We start from the raw sequence: 26253 nt of genomic DNA on the forward strand, positions 1-26253 counted from the left end.
GCAACAGCTAAGAGAGGCGAAAGGTGTGGGAAAGGAAGAACACGAACAAAGCAGAGATATAAATATGGCGTGCAAAAAATGATCTTAAGGGATTGGTATGTCTTCAAAAATCAAATATTCCAGAGTTGCAAAATACCCCAAATATGCAGGCTGTGACCACATGATTGCATGTTATTTTCCCTTTTTCTTCCCAGAAGATGTTGGCCTCATTCAATGAGCAGAATGGGTGACATTCACTTAATGATTTTTTTTTGTGTCAAAGTGCTGTAACTTGTAAAGATTCAGCTGAAGAGGAGAAAGACAGAGTATCGTCCGCTGATTTTCCAACCACGGCGTGACATTATGGTGAGAGTGAGGTGAGTGCAAAAGCCCCATTCCTGCTGGAGGGAGCAGGCATCCCCAGGGACAAGGGTAAGAGGCTGGGGATGGGCAGGGAGGGCACTGGATCAGTCAGCTGCCTTGCTACAGAGGGATGTGAATATGGCAGTGTGGCCAGCAGCTTTCCTTCTCCAGAGGAAGGCAGAGGAAGCAGATCTTGCCTAATATTTGCACCAACACCGTGTTATGCCCACCAGGAAGTACAGGGCACCATTTGAGCGGGTAATTTATAATCAATCAGTCTGAAGCCCCTTTGCATTTCTACCCTTCAATAGGAAGAACTTAGCTGAGAAGTCAGGCCATTGTTCTCAAAATGAAATGTGGAAAGCAAGATTTTAGAAATATTTTAATCATATATTCATGTTGACATAGCCACCTGAAGAGACATTTTTTGTATGATCTAATAATGCTAATCCATTATTCCAAATGTGGATTTTTCTATTTAAAAAATGCATGACAAACCATTTTTTTCCAGCAACCATTTAAAATGACTGTTCACTTTAGTAAGCTGAAGTATTTTAATTTGTTTCTTTGTGTCAAAAACTAATAGAAGTGTAAATAAAATTGAGAACACAGAACTTCTCTTTGTTTTCAGTAGATAAGCATTCTTTTGCAATCTGAGACTCTCTATGTACAACAAAGTCTTATACATAATTTTCAGACATCCAAAGAACCTATGTACCTATGTATTCCTTTAGCAATACAAAAGCCTGTAGTAGAAATAAAAATAACGTTGAAATACATTCCTTAAAATTCATTTGAAGGTCTATTATGTTCTGGTGAGAAGGATCATCAGGAGCTACAGCACATACATCACAAAGCTTTTAAACAAAACATCTTCCACTTCTCCAGGAAATACATATCAGTTGTACTTTAAAAATCATTTAACAAAGATGTTTTATGGCCACTGTATATCAGCACTTATTGCTGTGTAAATTAAAGTTACTAATCAATTAATACAGAAGTAATTCTATTACCAAATGGATAGAGGAGTTATGAAAAGCCCTAATTAAAAGCATTGTCTGCTCTGTTTTACACTAATGATTCTCTAAGAACCAATGTTATTTGTGAATTAGCTTAATCACAAAGGAATTAAAGAGAGCAAAATTATTTGTAGGAAAATAGTACTCTAAATGCATGAAGACTAGACAGAAAAAGCACCCAGAGTCATTTCTATATCTGATCAACTGGCTTGTCTAATCCATTTTACTGTGGATAGTTTGCCTGACATGACTTCAGATTAGTTTAATAGGGATTAAAGTGGCATGAAGTGTATAAATCTATGAATTCGCAAGTACAAACATGTTTAGGAATACATTTATCTTTAAGGGCAGGAGGAGGAGAGAAAGTTCAAAGTAAAATCTGGTTACATTTGTAAACACAGATAATTCCATGGGAAATTTGGAAAACAACTAAAACCCATGCAATTTGGGTGGCAAATCCTGATGACTTTACTCAGTTTCTCTGCAGAAAATCAATTACTAAAGTCAAACAAGAAAGAACCCAAGATCTGGTGCTTGGAGAATTGATGTGGAAGTTCTCAGGTAAACCTACAAGTCCCATTGATTACTGCCCAAATAAAGCAGACCTCTGGCATTCAGCTTTCTGAGCTGGCATGATCAGCACATAATGTCTTTGGAGCTAGAGCTGCCAAGAGAAAGGGATCAGAGACAGCCAAATTATGATATCACACCAATAAAACCTCATCGTAGTGACATACATAAAACACTCTGTAAATTGCTTTTTGTAACTTTTAATTTATTAAGAGCTTTTGAACTATGTTTTCATTCTGTGACATGTTTTCATTTACCTCTCATATCCTTCATTAATTTGTTTCCTGTTTGAGAAATAATACCACATTTTTGGCAGTTTGAAACTGCTGAAAAAATATATCATACCCTACATGAAGTAGCTTGCCAGAGAATCAGGAGTGTGTGGTATTTTGAATTGCTAGGCTGAATTACAGTGAATTATTTGACTACTCAATTTGCCTAGTATCAAGGTTGAGTCATGATAGCTGCTTGTCATGCTGCTGTTTGCTCATCCATAAGCCCAAACTGGGAACAGCTTCTGCAGCTGATATTTGGGGCCTTGGAGAATTTGGAGATGCTGGATTTGTGCTCTGGAGGGTGGTGTGTGGACCTGTTTGCAGGGCGGCTTGCAGTGTTAAATAAACCAGATCAGACGCAGTTTTCCCCGCTGGATCTGGGAACGGTGGGGACGTACCATCGGCCGATGTAGCTCAGAGTTCAAGCATCAGCGTCCTGCTCCCCTCCCGGTCACTGTCTTTCTCTACCATAAGTTCTAAAGGTGACTCAGCCATTCTGGGAATGGGACCAAAGGCACAAATGGACAGAGTAAAGGATTAAAATAACTCAATACCACATCATGTAGTGCTGACACCTCAGGTATCCATCCATAAATCCACTCAAGAAGCATTTCTGTTTCTCCTACAGCCTGCTCGGCACATTTTTTCCAGCTACGCCTGCACAAACAACTGTTCAGCCATGAGCTGCAAAGTTTCTGAAGGAAACCTGAAACTCTCTCCCAAAACATCTTCTTCACCCTCGCCCCTCCAAACATCCTTGCCTAAACTGTAACTGGCTTTATGGTCCATTAGCTAAAAGGCAACTGTTTCAAAGCGCTAGGTCTGTAACTTTGAAGAGCAAAGCAGTTGGATCTTGTTACAGGTAGAGTTTGCAACTATTGAAAATATATAGCACATTCGGAACCCTACAGATATTATACCCTTTCACTTTGCTAATACCAATCTCTTTGTGTTACCTGTGATCTAAGTTAGAAAATTTCTTTTGACGATTTTCAAGAAACTGGCACAACAGAGAAATGCGGTTAAAAGTAAGGAAATCAGGTACAAAGCTAGCTGAAGTTTCCCTTTCTTTCCAGTCTGCTGTGTAGAACATCAGTCAAGAAGGGAGTTACAATACCTTTGAAGATGACCTTTCAAGGCCAGGCCATTCAGGTGATATTAATATTTCTTGCCAGCTCCTGAGTTAAACCCCACAGGAGGGGAAGGGAGTGTTTGAATTGAGGGACACTGAATCCAAAGCAGCTTTTGGAATGGGTTGATGGGAAGGGCTTAATCACACTTGGGAAAGATTTCCCACAGTTCATGTGTCAGACAGGGAGGAAAGATCTTATGAAAGCAACAGGGGCCAAAGGTTTTGTAATGAAAACTGGGGCAGAGAAGAGAAAGCTTATTTTTGTTTCCTTCCGAGATACGACTGGATTTTGACATGAAAAAATACCGGCTTCCTGCTGTGTAGGAAGCTCATACCGTGAGATCAAAGAATAGTAAGTGTCTAGCTGCTAGCTCACACAGATTTTAAAAGCTGGGTATTTGGAATTAAGAAAGTCAAACCCCGGAGCAAACAAGAAATGAATGAATGCTCAACACTCAGTGCTACTCTACCTAAGACAGCAAGCTGGAGACTGCTTTCCCTGCATTCAAGGGTGACCCTGGAGAACTCTGGGGGTTGCACTTTTGCCATGGGGGGATCTATCCTGGGATGTGCTGAACACCAGCTGAAATCCAGCTATGGCAGGAGTCACTAGAGGGTACTGTAATACACAGTATTATTTCTTGTGCATGAGTGACATTCATTCTTCCTGTCAAAACTGAGGCTTGTCATTTAATTTGGGGGGGGGGGGGGGGGGGGAGAGGCTGATGTAAATAGAAATAATTTTATTATTAATTCTGTCTTCAACTGTCTGGCTAGATTCACTTGCGTGGGTATCAATCTACTAGAACAGGGCAATGCCTGCATGTTAGTCACCAACACATTCATTGGAGGACCAATGTAGTCATGGGAAATTAAACTGGAAGAAAACATGTATTTTCTCTAAACACAAACCAGTTTGCAGTGCAGTGAAAGCTACTCCCCAAAAGCACACTTGATCTCATGCAGATTAGCAATGCTGTACTGTGTGGGTTCAGATACATTACGATCTATGATGTAGATATACGCTCAAGAATCAACCCCCCCAGGCAGTCAGTCACTTCCCTAGGAATAACTTGAATAACTTTGATACTAAGGACTTTCCTATGCACCGCTATCCTGGGATTTGGAGCAAGTATTTTGCACAGTGCTGTGTGATGCCATCCAGAGTTGAGGCTGAACTTTGCGTGGATGTCTCACCTTCTGGCCCAGAGAGCTCTTTGCCGCCGAGTCCCTAAGGGCATTACCAGGTGTTCTGGGAAAGGGTGTGAAAAAAGAGGTAACTGACTCCCCCACTCTTTCCTCTTATTTTAGACTTCCAGTAAGGAGGAGATTTACACACAGCTCCTGGGAGACTTTTATTGCTAGTGGTTAGTTGTACTGCATGAATATATTTTCTTTTCTGAGTGCCTTTCATGTATCTATAGATCTATATATATATATATGCATTTCACCACCTTTAAATCTGCATTTTGTGAATTAATTATAATTCTGCTGTCAGAATGAATGATAAAACATGGTTATGTTGCTGTCTAGGAGGTTAGATGTTCTCTTTCAGACATGGATAACAAATTCATGTTTGTGATTATTAACTCAGTCTAAATCATTTGAACTGTTGTCAGATCCAGCTGACATGATACAGTTGTAACTGCTACATACATGATCCTGGAAGCCTGAATCTGGGTCTATTCTTCTCCTATTATTGCTTTTCCATATATGCTGCCTTGACATTTGATCTCATATAGGTACTCATCTCTCATCATGTAGTTTGTGATTTCAGTTCCTGTTTCGGTTGGCAAATTGTTATCAGAATTATTTTTGTTTTCTGCAGATACAATAATTTTTTACTAAGTAGTCAGAGAGTACTTGCTAGCTGTAATATGGTGGTTCTGATTATTCATTATTTGTGCTGTGTGAATGATCACTGAAGTCATACGGATCTTTAATCTTATTAAGGACAAGTAAAATAGATACATAAGTAATCGCATTTCTGATCTTTAAATTATTTATATACATTTCCAGTATAGTCTTTTATGTTCAGTACAACTTCATTTTTTTCCAAAATATTCCAATCTTTGAAAATATTTCCAAATATTCTGTCAAATTACTCATGTGCTCTTGTAGCCACAAGATTGGACTCTGAATTTGTCTTGTTGAGAATGCCTTCTAATCACAGAGTTATTAATTTCTATTTTACTTGAAATAGTTGGAATCATCTCAACATTTAACTCACTTCAGTTAATTAAATGCAAATCATATTAATTGCAGCAAACAACAAAATACTATTAAGCACAAATAACAGTGAGAGAAAAATGAGGCATAATATACTCAAATTATTGAAAGGAAATTTTCAGATCAATTCCTAGAAATAGCTCTCCATTTTCTGAACCCTTCTAATCACTTTGTCCCAGTGGAAGCTGCCATTTTACTTAGAGTCCACAGAAAAGATCCAGAACAGCAGTGGGAGAAGGCAGAAGCCTATTCATGTGCACAAGAAACAAGGGACTTCAGAAGGTGTACCTCTGCTTTGAAAAGTGACTATGTAAGATGGCAAGTTATTCCCCAGTTTTGCCGCCTGTGTGCATTCAGTTATATCTACTGACCTTAGTGACAAAAATAGTTTTACTGATCTTTAAACTTACTAACCCTGATGAGCAATACAGACCAAGAGGCTGAGCCTCATCCCATTCCTCCCAGTTCACTATCAGTAGGGTAACTCCCTGTACGTCACTCTAAAGTACAGCTGATCACATTTGTGCATACCCACAGGTGGCATTTGGGGTGCCCAGAGGTCACTGAAGGTGTACTGTGAAGACAGTAGGCTGCTCAAGGACAACTGAGAAAATAAGCTGTCTCTCGGGCTCCTTGGTAGCAGTAATAATGTACAGGAAGGAATAAATCCAATTTGAGTTCTGTATTTTAACTGAGTTTGCCAGGCTGAGAGTTGAAAACAAATTTGCTCTCTCTTTTCCTTTTTTTTTTTTTTTTTTTTCCCCTCATAAAATGAGCAGATTTGCTATAAAGCTCCTCAACTATACTCCTATATACAAACTATATGAACCCCTCACTCCTCCCAATGCAACACTTTTTTACTTTCCCATATAGAAGGTTGCTGTGCTTCAGGGTAAATGTAGATGCTGAAAAGTGTCATGGGTGAGTCAACACTTTGGGCACAACAGAGCTTTCAAATAAAACCCTCTGAAAAGCAGAAACAGAAGTATTACTCATCTCCTTTTTTTTCTTGCTGCCAAACTTGTTTCTCCTTCAAGATCACACTTTTTTTCTCATTTGTAATCCTATTAGAAAAAGGCATGGAAGTAAACTGTCATGTAAGGACAAATATATTGTATGATAGAAAATTTTTTGCTACACTGTTTTTCTATCTGTCTATCTATGGCTGTACGTAAACAGTATCAAAACAGTGAGCTAAGCCCAGCTAATTGTCTCCTTGTGGGGGGATTTTGTGATAGCCTAGAACTAGAAGATTTAACTCTCCGTGCTTTCAGAATAGAGTTCATTGCTCGTGCTCAATGAAGTAGCTCATTGCTACTTCATACGCCTCCTTCTTTGTATAATTTAAGACATCTGGTGGTTTCCCTAAACTGTATTAAAGGACCATGGAGCACCTCTGAGCTTTGCTGTGAGAGCCTCTACCATTGCCAAGGCAGCAGCAGCATCCCGAGTCATGAGTCATTCTTTCTTCCATGCTCCTGGGGAGTAGAGGGCTCACTGTGTGAATGCTGTACTCTCATGCACAAAGACTGAGACTGAAAAAGAATTACATATTCTTTAAAACTGGGTGAGATTTGAAATTGAGATGCTTTGCTGCCCTTTTCCCTCGGGAGCCAGGAGATGAGGGGGTGGGTTTGTACTTGCAACCATCCTTCTAAATCTCAGACTCCCATATGGCTAATATTGCTGCTTGTTGTGGCATTGGCTACAGCCTTAGTTCAAATAGGCTTCATTGACTCATCTGCTACCAAATTATTATGTGACACTGGCTTTGTCTTCTTGGTTGTTTCTTCTTTATTGGTGAACCATTAATATTCAGCCTATTATATCTGTTACCTGGAAACTTTGAGAAGATTGGCAAAAAAAGTTTAACAAGTGTAGGCTTTGTGTCTCTCACTATTAACAGTGTGCCTGGGGATTTTATGAGCAGATTGGCCATGTATGTCTTTAGGAGACAAGCCACAAGGAAATATGACTAACTTACATGTCAGCTGCTTCTTCATGACTCCTCTTCATAAGTAGGATTTTTTTTTTTCCTAACAGATGAACACAATTTCTTGTAGAAGTAGATATGCAGGATATTTGAATGGCACAAAATACGATAAAGACGATATAATTTGAAACTATATAGGGATAATCAGTTTTGACCACCAGATTGCTGTCAAACAGATAGCCTTCATGGACAGTTAAAATAGCTAATGTTATCAGTATTTTGGTCTGAAGAGACTAGGGTTATCATTTGTAGCATGAAGTGATCCCTGCAGAGTTGAGCAAACAGGTCTTTTAGAAACTAATAATCACAGTAAGAACAACAAATATTCAACCCGTTTGCTGAATTGGAGAGGCATATTGCTCACAAATACTTATTGGGCTATATTCTATTGTACATCTGAAATTTCTTATTCCTTTTTCAGGCAATTTAAATTCTTGAAATCGTTGCTTTCTTAGTTGGATATAATTGAGCTGAATGTAATTGCTACAGGACACGAAGTTATTCCCAGTCAGGTTTGGATATCTAAATTGTCCTATGGTTAAAACAGCCAGAGTAGACTCGCCTTACAGTCAGTAAAGAGAAAAAGGTGTTCTTAGGTTACACACATGTGATTTACTTTAGGTGGCTGCTTTAGGATGAGATGAATAGTGCCCTAGACATTCTTGTCTATATTGCCTAGATGCCATTTGACTGAAAGGGAGACAAGGGTAACTAGCTTGTCTATAGCTATGCAGATGAGTCCCTCGTCTTTTTATTCTAAATAGCATAATTAGTTGGTGCTTGTTAGATGCTTTCAACCTGAAAATGCTGTGTATGGGCTTGTTCTACTCCTCCCCTATGAGGATGCATGCAAAATATGTATGGATTTAACAATGATTTGTTTTGAGGGAACAATTAGGAAAAAACATATGGGGTGTCCAACGCTCTGGAAGAAGCTGAGTTAAAGAAGTTTTAGAAAATTTTGTATATGCAATCTCCATATATGCATCGTCAACAGCTTATTACAGTTTTTTCCATACCACGAGTTCTAGGCTTTCTGCCAGAGCACTCTTTGGGTATGTTTAGTATGCAGCACCTGGAAGTACTTCCGAGATCACAGATCAAGTTGTGTATCCTGATGCCACCCTCGTTTTGGGGGGTCAGATTTGGATACATACACTTCTCCCTTCCTCAGTTCCTTGTTTATTGGGGGAGGAAAACCAGCCACGTGAAGTGGGGACAAGCCATGACAGCTTGGCTAGGGAAGGACTGGGATCCAGGCAATGTGGGCTGGTGCACGTATCAAACAGTTTAAACATACGCTATGTGGCAAATGGTATTTAAGGAGTGTAGCACATTTCAGTGCAGCAGGTCAACTTCTGCTTTTTGCTTACCGATCTTACAGTGTTAAGTTCAAATAATAGGGACTGAATTCAAACTGCCTCCTATTTTGCTGACAATGAGTTCTGGGGCGATTTCTTCACTAAACCATTCCTTTACTGCTTGTAGTGCACACGTGTGACGTCACACAGGACAACAAATACAATTTAAATGGTCACATTTTCTCTGTGTTTTCCTGAGAGTGTATTTCACTGTTTCTGCTGTTGCTTTCCATTTTGTGACTGACAAAGGGGTGGGAAATGCTCACTTATTCTCCCCTAGTCGAGGTGTAGTAGCAGTAACAAGCAAGAGACACTAGAAACAGCAGCAGCAGGAGAGAGACCTCCCCTGTGATCAGACTGGATGCGACCAAAGGCACCAGGAGCCTTTCTGTTTACTTTGAATGGAACTATCCTAGTCTTTGAGGAAATAAAGTACCTTACGTCTCCCTTAATCACTTGCATGTGAAATAATTGTAGGTGGAGGGAACTGTGTGCAATTGTTCTCAGCTGGCAAGGATCATATAATATTTAGAGCGAATCTCACAGAACATTTCAGGGGGAACAAAAATGCTCCATATTGACTGTTGGCGTGACGCGATGGAATCTAAACTCACTTTGCCATTTAGATGTAGGATTCAAAATCCACATCTTATTTCCTTGGCATGCCTTCATCTTCCTCCTTTTCTTTGCAGTCTTTCTGAGTTAATTGCAGTTCTGGGGCCAGTGCCTAAAGCTCTCTACAAAGGCTCTGTTGTTGTTGTCCACTGAGGCCTGGGATGCCTAAAAGATTATCACTTAAATAAGGTACCTTTTATTATGGTCAGTCCTGCAACTAAGATCATGTTGCATGCAAAACTGCATGTTCAATTCATAAGCTGTAGGAGACATACAGTAAAATATTGTGTGTGGAAACATTTTTCCCAACTGTTCTCAAAGCAACGCTCATTGCACAAGAAGCAGAAGGCATCACATTACTCTTAAGTTTTATGGCATCTTATCATAAAATGTTATGCACCAAATCGCTGTGTACCACTATTATTAAGTCAAAAGCTACTAAAAATAATTATGTATATATTCTATTCATGGTAGAACATGCAAGTAACAAATTATACTTCCATAATTCTTGATGGAAAAAGGTATTTCTTATATATACCTGTCTTGTTCTTACTCAGAGGTAGCCACTATGTAACCTTACTCTATCGTTATGCAATATTTACCTCTGTATTACTTATATATTCATATCCTAACCCTCTGCCTCATGCTTGCTTTATTTATTTAGTACTGTTTTTTTCCTGATGGGTATTCCTAGAACTGGAAAATCAGCATTTAAAACCATCACGTGCTTAACAGAGTCTGCTTTTGCTCTCATGCTACAGTCTGGTCTACCAGTAGACAAGGAAGTCCAGGGGTCTCGCTTAGGATGATCACAGGAGATATGAAAAGAATGTAGCCATATTCAGTGCTTGCATGCTCTTACCTCACCTGCACTACTTCTGGGACTTCTTTTTCCCCACAGAGGCAGGCATAGGGTGCTTGGCAGCACTGCCCATGGACCCCAGCCTACGCCTGCTGAACTCGCAGTGCCTGGGGAGGGCACTTGCATGCAGACCACCACCCTGGCCTGGAAACCTGGAGGCCAAACACAATCAGGCCCTGAGAAGGAGGTTTGGGAAGCTTGCTGCTGACAGAACTTGCTCCAGCAACCGGAGGCAAAGGTGGGTATGATAAAGCAGAGGACTGGAGATGGGTATTGGACTTGGTACAGCCTTTTACACATTATGTATCTAACACTTGCAGCTTTATTAAAAACGAGGGAGAAAGAGTATTGCCTGCCAGCTGAAAACTCCCATGAGTTGCATCTGCAGGAATGAAGAAGCTGCATTTGCACATCTGAAGACAGGAACAGGCTTTCTGTTTTGAAGGCTGAGGACTTTAAGGCATGATGGCATCTGTACCTTCCACCTGATGCTGAACAAACGGGTCCACAAATTATCTGCATAGGTCGATAGGAAGCCAGCCAGACCCAGAACAATTTTGGGCAGTGCTCTCTGGCACACGATCATGAGCTGCCCAGGATGGTCTAGTCAATGGTATTACAGGAGCTCAGATTTCTAGGCTGTCTATCCTTTCTCCAGTCACACTGCTCATCATTTAACAGGGATATTGGCCATGGTATCTAGATTCCAAACTGGAAATGTACTGTATGTTCTGAAATACGACTTTCTTGTACTGAAATCTCCAGTGATTACCAAATTTTGTGATGGAATTGCCATGCCAACTCAATTGCATTGCCATTGCCATGCGTTGCAAAGCATCAGATATGAGTCAGCCAAGTTTAAGTATTAAACAGATTCTACTTTTTCCTTTGAAAGCAAAAAATATGAATGTAAGTCATCTTCTTTTGTCCATATGGGTTTTCCCCAGAAGGACAATCAGTTCTTTCCTTCCAGTAGTCACCTTCATGACATTGCCAGGCTTCAGATGAAGCTATTTCTGGGGTGAGAGGCGGGTGAAATGGCAGGCGGGGAGCACAGCGTGCACAGGGAGCGCTACAAGGGGAAATCCTCTGTAATGGGGTAGGAAACCAGAGGCTGATCCTAGATTTGGGCATTGCTGGCTGCTTTATGAGGAACTGCAACTGCTCTTTTACTGAACCTAGTTTCAATAATCTTCAATGGTATTTTGTTTTTGATAAGAGTCTTGCACACTGTAATTCAGGCTCTGTCCTCTCTTTTCCTTGGTTTGTCTGGGCTACTCTTTCTTTCAGGTCCTTGAGTCAATTTAAAAACAACTTCTTGGCACACTTTCATTTGGTAACTGCTCCCAGAATATACTTTGCCTCACCTTCATCTGGCTCCAGCTGTACTCACAGAGACATTTCGAGTACAACAACTGAAGTTTTGTTGTGAACCTCAATGTCTATGCAAATGAAGCAATTAGACAACCATGATTTGCTAGGCCCTCGTCACTCTGTTATATTTGCAGAGATGCCTTCTCTTCATGATTTATATCTATGCTTGTTCTTCATGCTAATGCTATTTTCTGTTAATATATACAACTATTCAAATGATGAAGTGAAGCAATCACGAATATAACCCATTTAATGCAATGCTGTTTTGGTTTTTTTTAACCAGAGGGAAGTGTACAGATGAAGGCATGCTGTTTAATGTAATTATGAAACAGATAGTTGCTACATAATGTGTTAGTTTCCCCCTTATTAAATGCTGACTTTAATTTAATGAACTCTTTACCTAAGAGAAGCAAATTGATTTTGTGATTCAGATATTGTCAATAAAATCATTATAACTAGTGAGATCAGATGTTAATAATTAAGAACAAATGTACAATTATAACTTCAAGGTCATTAGTTGTCAACTAATGGACAATCAGAAGAGCAAGGTTTACCAAGAGATTACTTCACAAATTAACCATTTATCTGATAATTGTGTTACTATGATTTTTGTTATCGTTACTATCATTGCTACTAAGACATATGATGTAGTGATGAAATCGTTTACCATTGGGTCAGTCAATTCATTGCTAATAATACCAAAAATTGGGGTTCAGAGCTAACATCCTAAAGTGATGGTTAAATACACACACTATTTTATATAAAATAACCCCCAAAATGTTGGAAAACTTGTGCTTCCTTACTGAACTAAACCCAACTATTCTGTTTTTCCTACATGTGTATCAGTCAAAGTCAGACTTGTACTTGGGGAGAAAACAGTGTAAGGTCACCAGTCACAAGCCTGGCACTTTCTGAGATGTGATTATTGTTTTGGGGACATAGTCTGAACTAGGTTAAAGAGGCTTCACTTCCAACAAGGTCTAAGCATTGAAAAATAGGCACAGCAGTTGACAGCTAAAGATTGGCCTTCAAAATTTCTTCTGGAAGACTTTCTGCCATATATTATTAATCTGTTAGAATTGGCCTATACAGTAAATGGCATTACATATATAAGATAAAACAAAGAAGCAAATTTACATTGCACTTTACTTCAGTATAGATATGACAGAGCCTGCTGAAGGAAGTTGTATGATTTCTTAAGCTTCCATTTTAGTTTATTAGCTTAGGTCTGTCAAGGTTTTAGATGTCTGTGTTTCTGGCTATCCCTTTTCAGAAATGCTCCTGTCTCAGCTACTGACCGGGTAAACTCAAACACAGGACTGCCAAACACAGAGCTATGGTTACCACTCATCCTGCCAGACTTCATTAGTCTTCTTGTTCATTTGTCTAGCAAAACATCTACCTATCTCTTTTGATTTACTGCTGAAAGATGAATAGTTTCATTTTAAGTCTATAATTATTTCATGACCTGTGTTCAGAAAAGATGCCAACCTTTTTTCTTTTTGTTGTTTTCTTTTAAGAACACCTGTCTGACTTCAGTACAGACATTAGGATGGACTTTTTGTACTACACATAACAGACATAGGTGACTTCTTACATTAAGAAGTACTTAACACAAACTTTTGGACATTGTTTAGTTTGCTTGCAGTAGAGCATACATCACAGAGAATATCTCAAAGGGATGTCTTTCAGCATCAGAGGTCATGGTTTGATTTCTGACCAGCTGCTCAGCTGTCCTTCTCAACAGGGAACATCTGCAGAAGGAAGATGGGTAGGTGGAAACAAATCAATGAAAAATGCCACCGAAACTTGTTTGGTTTTGTTAGTGAGTAGCCATTTAAATTTGTTTCATTTAGAATCTAAACACCCTCTGGCATCGTCCAAGAAATTAAAAAAAAAAGAAAATTATAGAAGGGTTCATCTCTGAAAGTTTGTAATGTAATCCAATGTGATGGCTTCCAATGTCATCCATGATGTGGAAGTCTTTGAGGTTTGATTTCTGTTTAGGCAGCTGGAGTTTTGTTAGATAATTTGGACTTCAGCATCCTGCTCATATTCTATTACAAGTTGCTTCATACTGGATTTCTCTCACTGCCCAGCTTAAAGAGGAGTTGTTAAAGGGCTTCTCAGTGCATTTCTACAGCACCTGATACACGCCTCCCATTGATATGCTTGGGTTGACCTTTGAAAGCCTTCAAACACAGCAGAAACTGCAGCAAGGAAACTACATTAATAAAAATAGCGCTTTTATGCTAATTGATTCCAGACAGCACAACAGCTCCTACTGCGAATGAGAAGCTGGGAGCCCACTGGCAAATGGGAGTTTTAGAGCAGGAAGCGAGAGTAGCTAAATTAATCCAGGAAGCACAGGACAAAGAAAGGCAATCGAAATTCTGTGATTTTTCTCTACCTTCCAAGTCCTCCACCAGTGGCACACAACTGCACGACTGCACTTTGATTTGTACGCTGCATGGCTCTCCCTCCCACAAAGCTGAGACATCTACAACGTTGCTGTGTTGTCCAAAGGCCTTGACAAAGTCACGGTGCCAGCTGGGGTTGCTCAGGGCATCCTTCCTGATTAGCTTGTCTGGAGAACCCCATATCGCTCACACGTGCTCTACATTCTCCCCAGTTTACCTTGCCAAGGATACCAAGGAGCCAACCCCTCAGCTGCTGGAGAGGAAAGGCAAGCATTTCCAGCCTCACACTGTTGTGCTAGGAAATTTTTGCAACAGAGGGTATTGATGATATTGTAGGAAGATATTAGAACAGGATTGAGGAGCAGTAAATCTGTCCCACTATCCGTAGATCATATTTATGGTGCAGAACGAGTCTTGCAACTCTTTCAAGGGCAAGCAAGACTTGCCTAGGGGGAGCCACTTTGTTGACAAAGCAACCAGAAAGTAATTTCAGTGCAAGGAGACACCCTGTGCAGCTGCCTGTTTTTGCAGATCTACGGCCAGCCTTTGTTGCTCTGAAAAATGTGATGGAGTAGCTGACCAAGTGCTGTGATGCTAATAACTCAGCTATGTTTTTAACATATTCTACATCGTCTCGTTTTGCATCTGACTCTGTGTTTGTACTACGGGACTATTTCAGCAAATTAATTCAGTGGAAGGAGTGTTTGCCAGAGTACTGAAAATATAGGTGGAAAGCTCATTTTTAAATTCAGGTGCGCTAACTTTTGCTGGGGTTTTCATTCTAAGTTTTTAAGTCATTGCAGTAAAGACAGGGAATGGATGGTTTTGGCCAGGAAAACCACCTATTTAGATGATAGTAATACCCACAATGTGGTGGGTGCTGTGTATTTTTATAAAGCTTATATATATAAAGCTCTTCATATACAAATATATCTATTCTTAGATAAAGTTTATTCCAAACCTAAAAGCATTTTACATAGCATGTATATTCAAGAAAAATACCTGGAAAACTCACAAATTAAGAAAAATAGAAAAACTCATCAAAGATGCTTGTTTTAAAGTAATAGTTTCATTTCTGTATTATCATCAGCAGGGTTCAGAGCCAGCTATATTTTTCTGCAATGTGCTGTTTATGGGGGGTTATTTGTTTATATTTTGTTAGATTTTTTTTTTCTTCATGTCCCTTCCTTTTGATTTTCAGTTAATCGCTGCATTCCCAAGGGAAGCTGAGAACCATTTTGTTTTCTGGGAACATCTCTTTCACCCGCGGTCCCAGCCCAGTTCTTCGATTCCACTCCAAATTAGTTTTGCCGTTGTTTGTTTTACAGGTACAAGTGGGAAGCTTCTAAACTGTTGGTATATTTGTTGTTTCATAACTTTATTTTCAGGTAAAAATTTACCAGCTGCAGTTTAGAGTAGGATTGAATTACACACTTCTATAACTGGGTTTCAAGTGACCATTGACACATCTGGCCTCCATATTTTTGAAAAGGAAAAGGCATCTCTCCAGTTCAAAAATCCAGTAGTAAGTCTTTACATCTGTGACTGAACACGGGGCATACTCTTCAGTCAGCTTCATCAGGAATTATATTTTTAGAAATACCATATATCTTTATGGAAGTAGAAGGATGGACTCCATGTTTTAGATTGAAACCCAGGTACTAAATCATGCCTGAAGATGTATCTGATTAATTCATGTCACTTGAAGCTTCCTCACTCCAGTCTGAGATACTGCCTTGTCATTCCTTTCCAGATGCCTGTTCCTCCACAATTTAGGCTATGTTTAAGCTTAAGCTAGCTTGCAGTTTGAGAGAACAGGTTGAAGACAGACAGTAACACTCAAGCTAATTGTCTTCTAGTGATAAAGGTAGGAGCAGCCTGAAACAGCACAGCTCACTGTGTGTTGCTGTGCTGCTTTGCTGTCTTGGCTTACTCTGGTTGGCCTCATCTGAGGAACATGACTGCGGTAGAGTAATAGTAGCTGCCTCTTGCGGTGGAGATGAGCCTTCAGATAATGCCTTTCACAGTACAAAAACATGGGGTCAGCTTTTAAAGACATTTAAGCATGCCGAGATTTGGACAGGCAGAAATGAGATTTTAAAAATTCATAGGTACCTCATTTAGTTATTTAGAAGCTTTTGAAAAGTCCATTTATGGACTGTCTGCCAAAATACACCTTAAAAGTCAGGTCCTTAGGGCAGGACAGACTACTGTTTGCAAACAATTGGTTTCTCAAATGTTAATTTTTTTCCTCCAATTTGTAAGTTATCCAGAAATATGGCTCTTTTTAACAACAGCAAAAAAGTAATAAAATTATTTAAAATAGGTTGGTGAGCAGTTTTGTGGACATTTTTGAGTTATGAATTGCCATTTGTCAGCTGTTTGTAGTAAATATTTAGTTGTCTCTTTGATGTAGGGTTGGTGTTTGGCTTCCTAAATCACAAGTTCTGCATTATTTTCCTGGAATGGATGATGTAACCTTATAAATGATTTCTGTTTCTTTCCATAATGAACTTTCAACATATAATACATTTTATTTGTTTTGTTTAAAAGGACTTCAGTAAGTGGGGCTTAAATTAGCTGTTTGGGATCGGTTATACAGAGAGCACTTTAGTCATTCAAAAACTAGTAAAAACTCATTAGCAAAGGCACATGGACAAAGTGATTTTATACCTTTTTCCTTTTTGCCAAATGTTTTACATCTTATGGTTTATGACTACCTTTATCAGTTCTGTACAAACATTAACTGATTAGTCTCCAGAGACTGCTGAGAAACCAGTAAGCCTGGTGTTCGTCATCCAGTTTTACAGTGGGAAACACCTGGACAGAGGCACACAGAGATCCTACACCGAGGCAAGTGCAGGGACAGGTTGAGCCTGTGGTAACTAGTGCCGTACCTGCCCAGGTCAGGCTGCTGTGCTGTCGTGTGGTGCACGACATGCTGCTGGTAGGTCTCTGATAACGTACAGTCACGTAGAAATGTTCTGCCGAGAGTCTTTAAATTTTCTTCTCAGTGTGTTAACTTCCCACATTTTTGGAAACTGGTCAGAAGACAGTAATTCTCATCCTTGAAAACTAAAGATGTTTTATTATTTTAAAAATAGTCTTTTAACGGATCAGAAAGCATAACCTCTTTTTACATCGCACGTAGAGAAGATAAATCATTGGATGCCTTAATTTATAAGTACCCATTATATTCCAGCTTCATTGCCAGTATCTATTTACACATTTCCCACAAAGAAATTAAAATAGAAGAACATATTGTTCCCCAGACTTGTTGATTGACTTACTGATTTATGAGCTCGGTTTCTGAGACTCAACCAGAGCCTTTCCCATTGCACCACACTAAGAGTCATGAAAATAATGGAACAGAAATACCACATGGTTAAGCCATGCATGCTTTCTGTTTAAGCAACGTCAGTCTGACCTTGAAACATTTGAATCTCCAAACCTTGAAATCTCCAGCAAACCACACAGGAAATAGTTGCTCTACACCAACCAAGACATAGAAGAAAACCGGTGTTAAAAAGAAACATCAATTTGTTTTTCTTTCAGCACTAACAGTTAAATTAACTTAAACATAGTACAGCATTGACAAAATGTATGCTGACATTGAATGTTTTGAATTTGAATTTCATGGTAATCTTCAGGTCCTACTCTGCTTTCAGACATGTGGGAGGAAATGTACAGTAGATAGCCTGTGCAATCTATCCGGTTTCCTTTGCCTACAGCATGAACACCATACCAGGCTATGTCTTTTCTTTTTTTCCTTTTCTTTTTTTTTTTTTTTTTTTTTTACTTAGCACTGTGTACTTTTACTATATAGGTTTTCCTGCAGGTAATGCCTGTTTATTTTTAGCACAGCTAATGGTGTGCTTACTTACAACATAACAGCCCTGCCTTCTGAATAAGGGGAATGACTCACATTCATTAAAATGAATCTTGATACATTTGGCTACTCATACAAAACAGAGGTGCATAATGTGGGGGAATTAGAGGACACAGAATTCATTAATCCATGAGGTGGCAGTGATGCCAAGCAGAGACAGGCATAAATTTCTCATATGTGTCTTGGTGACAAAGTGATTGTTTTGGGGAAAAAGAAAAGAAGTCTGGAATTTGTGAACATTTAACTCTTAGAGGGGGATGTTCCACAGGTTGAAAAGAAAAATGGTTTGTGAAAATCAAGCCGATAGAGATTTTTAAGAAGAACATTCATGTGACATCTTTGTATTTTTAATTTCATTTTGAATTTTGTTAATCCTTCAGGCTGTTTTGATTCAGTAATTTCTTTCCTTTGGAACAGTTTTGCCTAGGAAAATTTGTACTGGTGCACAGACTGACAACATAATCCGTTATATGAGTAGCAGCAAGAGGTGACATCAGCTTTATGCTACATGGTGATTTTGATTGTGTGTGGGCTGCATGCAAGTCATCCCCTTCTGTTTAAAATAATGGTGTGGCCAATACAAATAGTTGCTGATGTGGACAGTTGGGGAAAGCAGAGGAAGGGACAAAGAGAGCAAGTTCTTTATGTAACTTTTATCTAAGAAGAACACAGCTCTCAGAGCAGCATTTCTTTTAGGACCAACCACCCACTGACTTCAAGAGGAGTTTGCAGTGTACGAGGGAGATGAAAGTGGTCCAGCGTTTTGAAACTGGGATGCTTTCCATAATGCCAGTCCTTCAAGGCTGTGTTAGTGTGGGAGAGGGTCATCTCCACACACTGGTGGTTGTATGACATCTACTGAAACAGAAATGTTCGCCTCAGTTAACTTTTATGCCAAACACATGGTATTTTATAAAGACAACTTGCCTGTGTAGCCCTCTCACGTCCTCCAGTAGCTATGACAATATGTTCAGTGTTGATATATTTTAATACAGACAAAATAATACATAATCACTAATAATTTGCATGGAAGTAGCACATTTTATGCAGTGTCTGGTAGGCATAATACTGATTTGAATTGACTGGGTTTCCCAAGTCTTTTTTGAGACAAGTAAGTGAAAGCTGACATTTACAAAGTTGGAGGGTTGAAGTTAGACATCTAAATCTGTACTGAAGGCTCAGAAAGAGTGTTGGTTTATTCAAAAATTCTGTGTCTCTGCAGTTTCCAATACCTACAGTATTATGCGAGTCATATAGCAAGTCAATGATACAGAAGGAAAAGGCGTCCAGGAAAAAGCCCTCATGCTCAGATCCAAGTCACTCACGTGCATATCCATCAAGCAATTACCATGTGCCACAATAATTAGAACTCAAGAGCAGGATTCCTCACAGATCCCACAGGTTCCGTTTCGGACTTGGACTGCGGCCACTTCAGACCTGCTACAAGGGTCATAAGCATCAAGTCCTAAAGCATTCCAGTAGTTTGTGGAAGAAATTTTCCAGCTTGAGATTTTGGGATGTAGTAACAGCTTTGGGAATCTCCATTTGATCGTTGTGTCCCAATGCATCTGCAGATACAGCCTTGATGGGAAGGCTATGCAGAAAAATGACATCCGTTGTGGACAAAACCCACCCCTGCTCTTCTGCACTTCCCTGCACTACAGAGAAATGTAAAGCTGAGAACGAGCAGGCTGAGTCTGAGCTATGTAGCAGCATGGTGGCACTGGTGGTGAGCTCTGAGATGTGGAAGTCACTTCTGCTGTGGGTAACACTGATCCCAACTTTTGCAGGTTTCCTATTGCTGCCCAAGATTTACCTCTGGAGCTTGCATTTTACTCAGCCTCTAGTGGTCACGCCAGGGGGCTTCTGGCCTAACAAATACATCGGCAGTGACGTATAACCCGGCATCTTCAAAGTCTCCTTTATCCTGAAGGATAATTGTTTTTATTATTTTAAATTATGTAATAATGCCAAGACACTGCAGTAATAGATCCCCTAAAACACACACACTGTAATAATGATTCCCCTTTTATTATGTCTCTCTAGGATGCTTAAACTAATAATCTCTGGAAAGCTTTCCCTGCACCAGATGCAGCTAGCGAATGGTTTTATTGTTATTCCCCACACTACCAGCATCTAATCCATGAAGCCAGGAAAGACTGTCCAGAGAAGAAGCAAATCAGCATTGATCACTGAGGGACTAATTTCCAACAGAATGGATAAATCCCCGTTATCTCTCCTAATGTTCTTCCTGGCCCAGGGCACCCTGACGAACCGCTGGCCTCCCTCCAACCGGCTGCGAAAGGAAGTCAGAATCACAGTGAGATGATTCAAGGGAATAGTCTCATCCATTGCACCCAGACTGCTTAATTTTATTGAAAAGCCCAACACCAGCTCCCACTGCCAAATCTGTCTTGCTGAGATATACATGAGCTGAAGTTGAGTCTGATTATGTGTCAAGGACAATAGCAAATCTGTTTCAACTGAAACTGTGAAATATCAGGAGTTGGCTGGGAGCGGAGTTAGGTCCATCTTCCCCTTCCCAATGCACTCCCACCAGGAGCAGGTCCCTTCGTTTCAGCGTTAGCCTCTGTGGTGATGCCTATGCCAAAAGTTATCTTGGGAAAGAGGAGCCGTACAGACCAATTTGCTTCCAAAATGTGAGCAGGTGATGGCTACATACAACTTAAGAAAACATTACCTCTGTTCTTCCAGCTCCATCTGCAGGGGCTGGGTTGGTGCTGGATGCCCTGGAAATGGGTGAGGGTGCCTGGTACGGGAGGAGGCTCTCCATGACATTGCTGAAATGGGTGCTGCAGAAGAGCGTGCCCCGTCGGCTCTTCAAATGTGTGCAGCAGCGTCACGCACAGAAAGACAACGTTATGGATAGATGTTATCCCAAGGAGTCCAATTCTCCATTTTGGCCTTAGCATTGTTATGTGTGATTTGCAAAGTAGGTATTTCCAGGAAATGACATGCTAGAAGCCCTTCATCTTTGCATATGAAACCAAGAACAAGCTTTTTGTAACAGGACAAAATGCCTTTTTTAAGTGCTAGAGCAAGAACTACCCCACAGCGGTAACTCACTTAATTTTAATAAATTCATGCCACTTTTTGTAAGATTGTGTTTGACCCCTACTTTTTTTCTCGGGTTTGGCTCTGGGTCTTTAGAAATTTTGAGAGTCTAAGGCTTTTCTTTTTTTTTTTTTTTTTTTTTTTTTTTTTTCCCAGAGCAGCATGTAAGAATCTGTGTCTAGCTCAAGGATAATTTTGAAAATAAAATATGGATGAATTTTCTGACCTTTATGAGTATATTGGAAAGAAGAAAGTCCTCTGAACAATGTGGTTTGACTAAAAGACTGATATTTTAGTGAAGCTGAAAGAGAGCTATACACGTATGAATACGACAGCAACTGTAGTCATACTAGCAAGAATTAAATGATAAGGTCATTAGTCCTCAAGCTATGAGGCCCTCCCAGAAGATTCTACCATGCTTAACTCTCTTACCAAAACCACTACATAATAGAATAGAATAGAATGGAATAGAATAGAATATGATATATATACATAAAAACATATGGAGAGAGGAATTTGGATAAAAGTGCATCCTTTATAAGGCACGCCACCATTTGAATCTTTCTTATTGAGAAAATGCCATTTACATTATGATAGTCTGAGATTTCCTACCCTAATCATGGAAGCATGGGAAAAACCGCACAAACTAGAAACACAAGGGGGCCAGAACCTTTTTAAATTGCTCTGGCATATGTTAAGGAAGACGGTTAGCCTTTCAATATTGAAATTTGGGGCTGTCAAAAAAACCTCAGAACCTGCCTTCTGGAAGCTAACAGCTGCAACCAAGCTAAGTTAGGCACACACAGAGGAGTCTTCGCAGGAGAAATGTTTGGCTCGGATGCACCAGAGGCTCTCAGGCCAGTTACTCCCATCATGCCTAAAAGCATGGATGCATTTTCCTCCTCCCACAAGCACACTGACATTGCTGAAAACATTTGTTTAGCCCAGTTGCTGATGGTAATTTTTCCCTGCCTAGCCGCTGTGGACCCGTAGGTCTGTTTTGTAATTAACAGTTGTTGCTCTTTCAGACTCAGAAGTAGTAAGGGATAATTGGGGAAATGTGTTAAACTAGCCCTATTATGTTGAGACTATTATGACTGGTCTATTACGACTTTACGCTTCTGTTTTCCCTGGGACACTCTTAGCTGCGAGTTTGAGCTCCAGAGGGCTCCGCTGATTGCCTGACACCCAGTGATGGATTTTACCCATCCCGGACAGCAAGGCAGAGCTCTGCTGTTATTTGCAGCTAACCTTCCTAAAACAATAGCCCATCCATTGTTTGCAGGGATTGCAGCTCATGTACAAACAGGATGGCACGACAGTGAGAGGCCAAAGGGACAGCCTGCTCTCTATAAGTTCATTGGGGGTGGTAAACACAAGAGAGGGAGAGAAGCTATTTAAGCTACAGAACAATGTTGGCACAAGAACAAATGGGTCTGAATTGGCCATGAATAAATGTAAGCTGGAAATTAGAAGAATATTTCTAACCCTCAGCACAGTGAGGCTTGGGAACAGCCTTCCCATTGGGGGCAAGAAACTTAACTGGGTTTAAGATGGAACTTGATAAATTTATGAAAAGGATTATATGTTGTGGTTGCCTAAGACAGCAGGGGACTGGACACAATGACGCAAGATGCGTTTTCCAAGCCTATGTTCTTCACAGCAAAAACAACAATTACTGTTTCATATGTGTGTTTTTCAGGGCCTTCTGTTCCAGTCTAGAGCTGCACTTCTATTCGTAACCATGTTGAAGAAATTCAGATTCAAATGTCGACTCGACCTGGCACCTTTCTTGCAGCAGACAGTGGTGCTGTGTTGTGACCATGCCGAAAGTCATTCTGGGAATGAAACCCAGTCTTGATTTTGTTTGGAAATTATTTGTTGCAACTGGAAAATGCCAGAGCCTTAATTCTTACAGTGCTCTTACTGATGCAGAGACTGCTACGCAAATTTGGCACAGCTTGTTGTTTCTTATCAAGAAAAGCCTAAGACTGGAATAATAAGGAAATTCCCAATCAGGGTGAAGGTCCATTGGCAAAACTGTTTTGGGCGGTTTAAACAGCTTATCACACATTGTATACCTGGAGGATGTGATAAAAATAGTTGTTCATGCTCATAAATTGAAATTGTTGCATAGCATTGTTAAAGACTTCTGTATTAACCAGCTGAAATTTAAGATCAATATTTCACATTAGGTTTTCTGTATAACAAATGCAAGACAAACTCATCATAACATTTTTACAGTAGGAAACAGTGGTGGTATCATTCCAATATCTATTATTTTGTTTCAGGAAATGCAGTTATCACATTGTTTTTGTGCTAAGTCATGGGCTAGGGATAGCAAAGACATTTCCTTAATCCTATCAGACTTCCTCCAAATTATGACTATGTTCAATGCAGTCAAAGTCACATTACCTGAATGTCAGGAATTGCGTAACAACGCATTCCTATAAACACTTGAGCTGTTGGGTAGAGCTTCAGTTCACAAAGAAGGAAGATGATCGTTCCTTAGAGGAACTTCCAATTATATATTGGTTATTGCCTGAACAAACTACTTACAGTCCAAAAGGGTCACTTCAGCCTCTTTACGTGAGAGCCGTTCTTCTGCAGTCTTACAGCATTCAGCAGGTGTAGTTGGCTTCAGATGTATTTTTCATGACAGGATAGCTTGCCAGCCTCAGCGTCCTGCTCTGGACAAGAACAGGGAAATATTTTCGACAATAGCAGAGGTGTCTCTTTCTGGTGACTTCCCCTGTGGGTACTGCAGTAGAGCACACCCATGTCACATATGGTACCTTAGTAACCACTTTGGAAATCCGAGATGGTTGCATATTATAGTTATCCACTGTCCTCTCACTGAGCTGTGTTTGATGTCAGTTGCTTAGCTGGTATTTGTAATCTCTGTTTTGGAAAGTCTATAAAAGCTTCATGAAAAACTTGGAAGCTGGTTGGTCTTACTTCTCTGCCTGCCAGTTGTGCCGTTCATAAATTAGGGATAATGATATTTACCTCCTTTGTAAAGTACTTTGAGGTGCAGCAAATGAAAAGCAGCAAATAAAAGATTGTGATTAGTTGTTACTTTATGTTATAAATACAACTGGTTGCTTCAGAGTTGCATTAACTTGAATCTGGAGTTCTATAAAACTTTATTAAATCAAGAAGGCAGGTAATCATTTTACAAACACTATCTCCTACAAGTCTATGCTTACTCTTTACACAGATGAATTCCAGATGCTTCTCCAAAAGAGCTATATTGTGCTTTATCTCACAGAACCTGGTGTTCAAAATGCCAAGGAAAAAAGTCTTCCAAGTACTAAGGGCCAAGCAAGTAAAGATATTTGTTGGATAGGGGAAGTGTATATGGACCAATTCCAAAGGAAGTGTCTCAGAAAGTGATGGACTGCACCAGACCTCGAAGCCATTTTTGTCTGGAAGACCAGTTGTAAGCAGCAGTGATGATAGCCAGAGAAAAAAACGTTCAAATGTCGCAAGCTGGTTTGTGCATTAGAAAATAATTCACCAAAGAATCCTGCTATTAGGAATCCAGATTTTACACCAGGAATAAATGTAAGCTGCCATATATACTGTATTGCAGTATAAGCAGTAGTTGTGTATGACTAATTTCCATACCAAAGTGCAAAGTATTCTCTCGTGATTTTTGGAAACAATCACTTAAAAGCCCTGGGTGTTAACAAAACCTTTCTGATTCGCTCAGTGGTGCTGTGTCTCACTTCCTTGCTACAAGATGGGTACTTAGATCTGTGCATTTCAAGACAATTTTTCTGTAAACTCAGTTATTGTTACTATATTTATATTTGTTTGGGTTTCTGTTTGCAGGCTGCCTACAGTTACTATGTCCATCAGTAAATAAGATACTCACAGGCCACAAAAGTGTCAGAAATTGTATGAGAGTAACACTACTGGTTTCAGTAAGATGATGCAGTGTTACCAGCTGGCACTAATGCCTTCATCAGCCTTTGCGCTGTTGCAAAAAACATACCGATGCAGTAGGAATGTGGGATTTACCATAGCAGATTAGTGCTGTGATTCATCAAGTGCAGGATAGACACTCTGGTGGAGGCACAATATTACCCTCATTATTTAGAAGAAGATGAGGTTTGATCCTGCTTTTATTGGAGTCAAAGGTGAAATGCCATGTGAGAGCTAAACTATAATTCACCCTGTGAACTGCATGATGCCAGAGTGGGATCTGAGCAGTGTCATAAAATCATCCAGCTATTTTTTTTCAAAATCTAGAGATAGTGTTTAACTCTCTGACCTCCAGCAGCAATAAATTACAGAGGCAGGAGGAAGAAGTGGACATATTTTGGTTGGTACATTTCGATTTGAGGTCATTGTCAGGTTTCTATATTTGTGGCAGGAGGCTTAAAAGCAGAATGTGCATCCCTTTAAAAATAAGTAAAGGGACATGAGCGAAACACTGTCCCTTGCATGCTGGCTATTGACTTTGTAAAGAAATCTCTTTTGCACATTTAAAGCAAATGAATTTCTATACAGTTTAGGTTTGTATCCTGACGGAAGGAAAAGATGAAATCAATGTGATATACAGAACTATTTGGACAAGCTCTATCAGCTTTTGGAATTTATATGACATTAGCAAGCAGTCAGCAGCCAGAGACTTTTGCCGTTAAATGCCATTTTATGCCACCTATGACTCACAGAAAGTATTAAACTGTTCTAATACGGTGAATTTGGTATTATACAAAAGGTTCTTCTAATATTTTTCTTTATTCATCAACATCCTGTATTTATTAGTAAGGACACTGCCTGGTGACAGATCTCAGCTGCAGATTTCTTGAGGTGATACGGTTGCTTGTTTTCAAAACAGCAAGTGAACAGACAAGAGACCAAATGCTTTTGCTGTACTTTGAACTCTGTTACCCTCCCCAAATTTCACACTAGCATCATTTCTATCTGTGTGTCTGCTAAGCAGAAGCAACATACTTTTTAATACAGCTTAACAGTTGTCATTTGGCTGTTAATTTGCATTCTTAATGTTTCGACTTGCAGTCATCATCATTGAGCTGGCCCTTCACAATCTTAGGGCACTGATGTGATTTGAAGTATTTAACCTCT

The 26253-nt window shown here is 39.8% G+C and overlaps 1 long non-coding RNA gene across 1 annotated transcript; it reads left to right on the top strand.

Annotated features, from left to right (window-relative positions):
• Window positions 1–205: 205 nt before the first annotated feature.
• On the top strand, window positions 206–24099 carry LOC126044795 (uncharacterized). Its single transcript, XR_007507780.1, has 3 exons — window positions 206–356; window positions 10438–10636; window positions 22859–24099. It is a non-coding gene; the product is annotated as an uncharacterized LOC126044795 (long non-coding RNA).
• The last annotated feature ends 2154 nt before the right edge of the window (window positions 24100–26253 follow it).

The sequence above is a fragment of the Accipiter gentilis genome, chromosome 12, assembly GCF_929443795.1.
Source record: "Accipiter gentilis chromosome 12, bAccGen1.1, whole genome shotgun sequence".
Taxonomy (NCBI): domain Eukaryota; kingdom Metazoa; phylum Chordata; class Aves; order Accipitriformes; family Accipitridae; genus Astur; species Astur gentilis.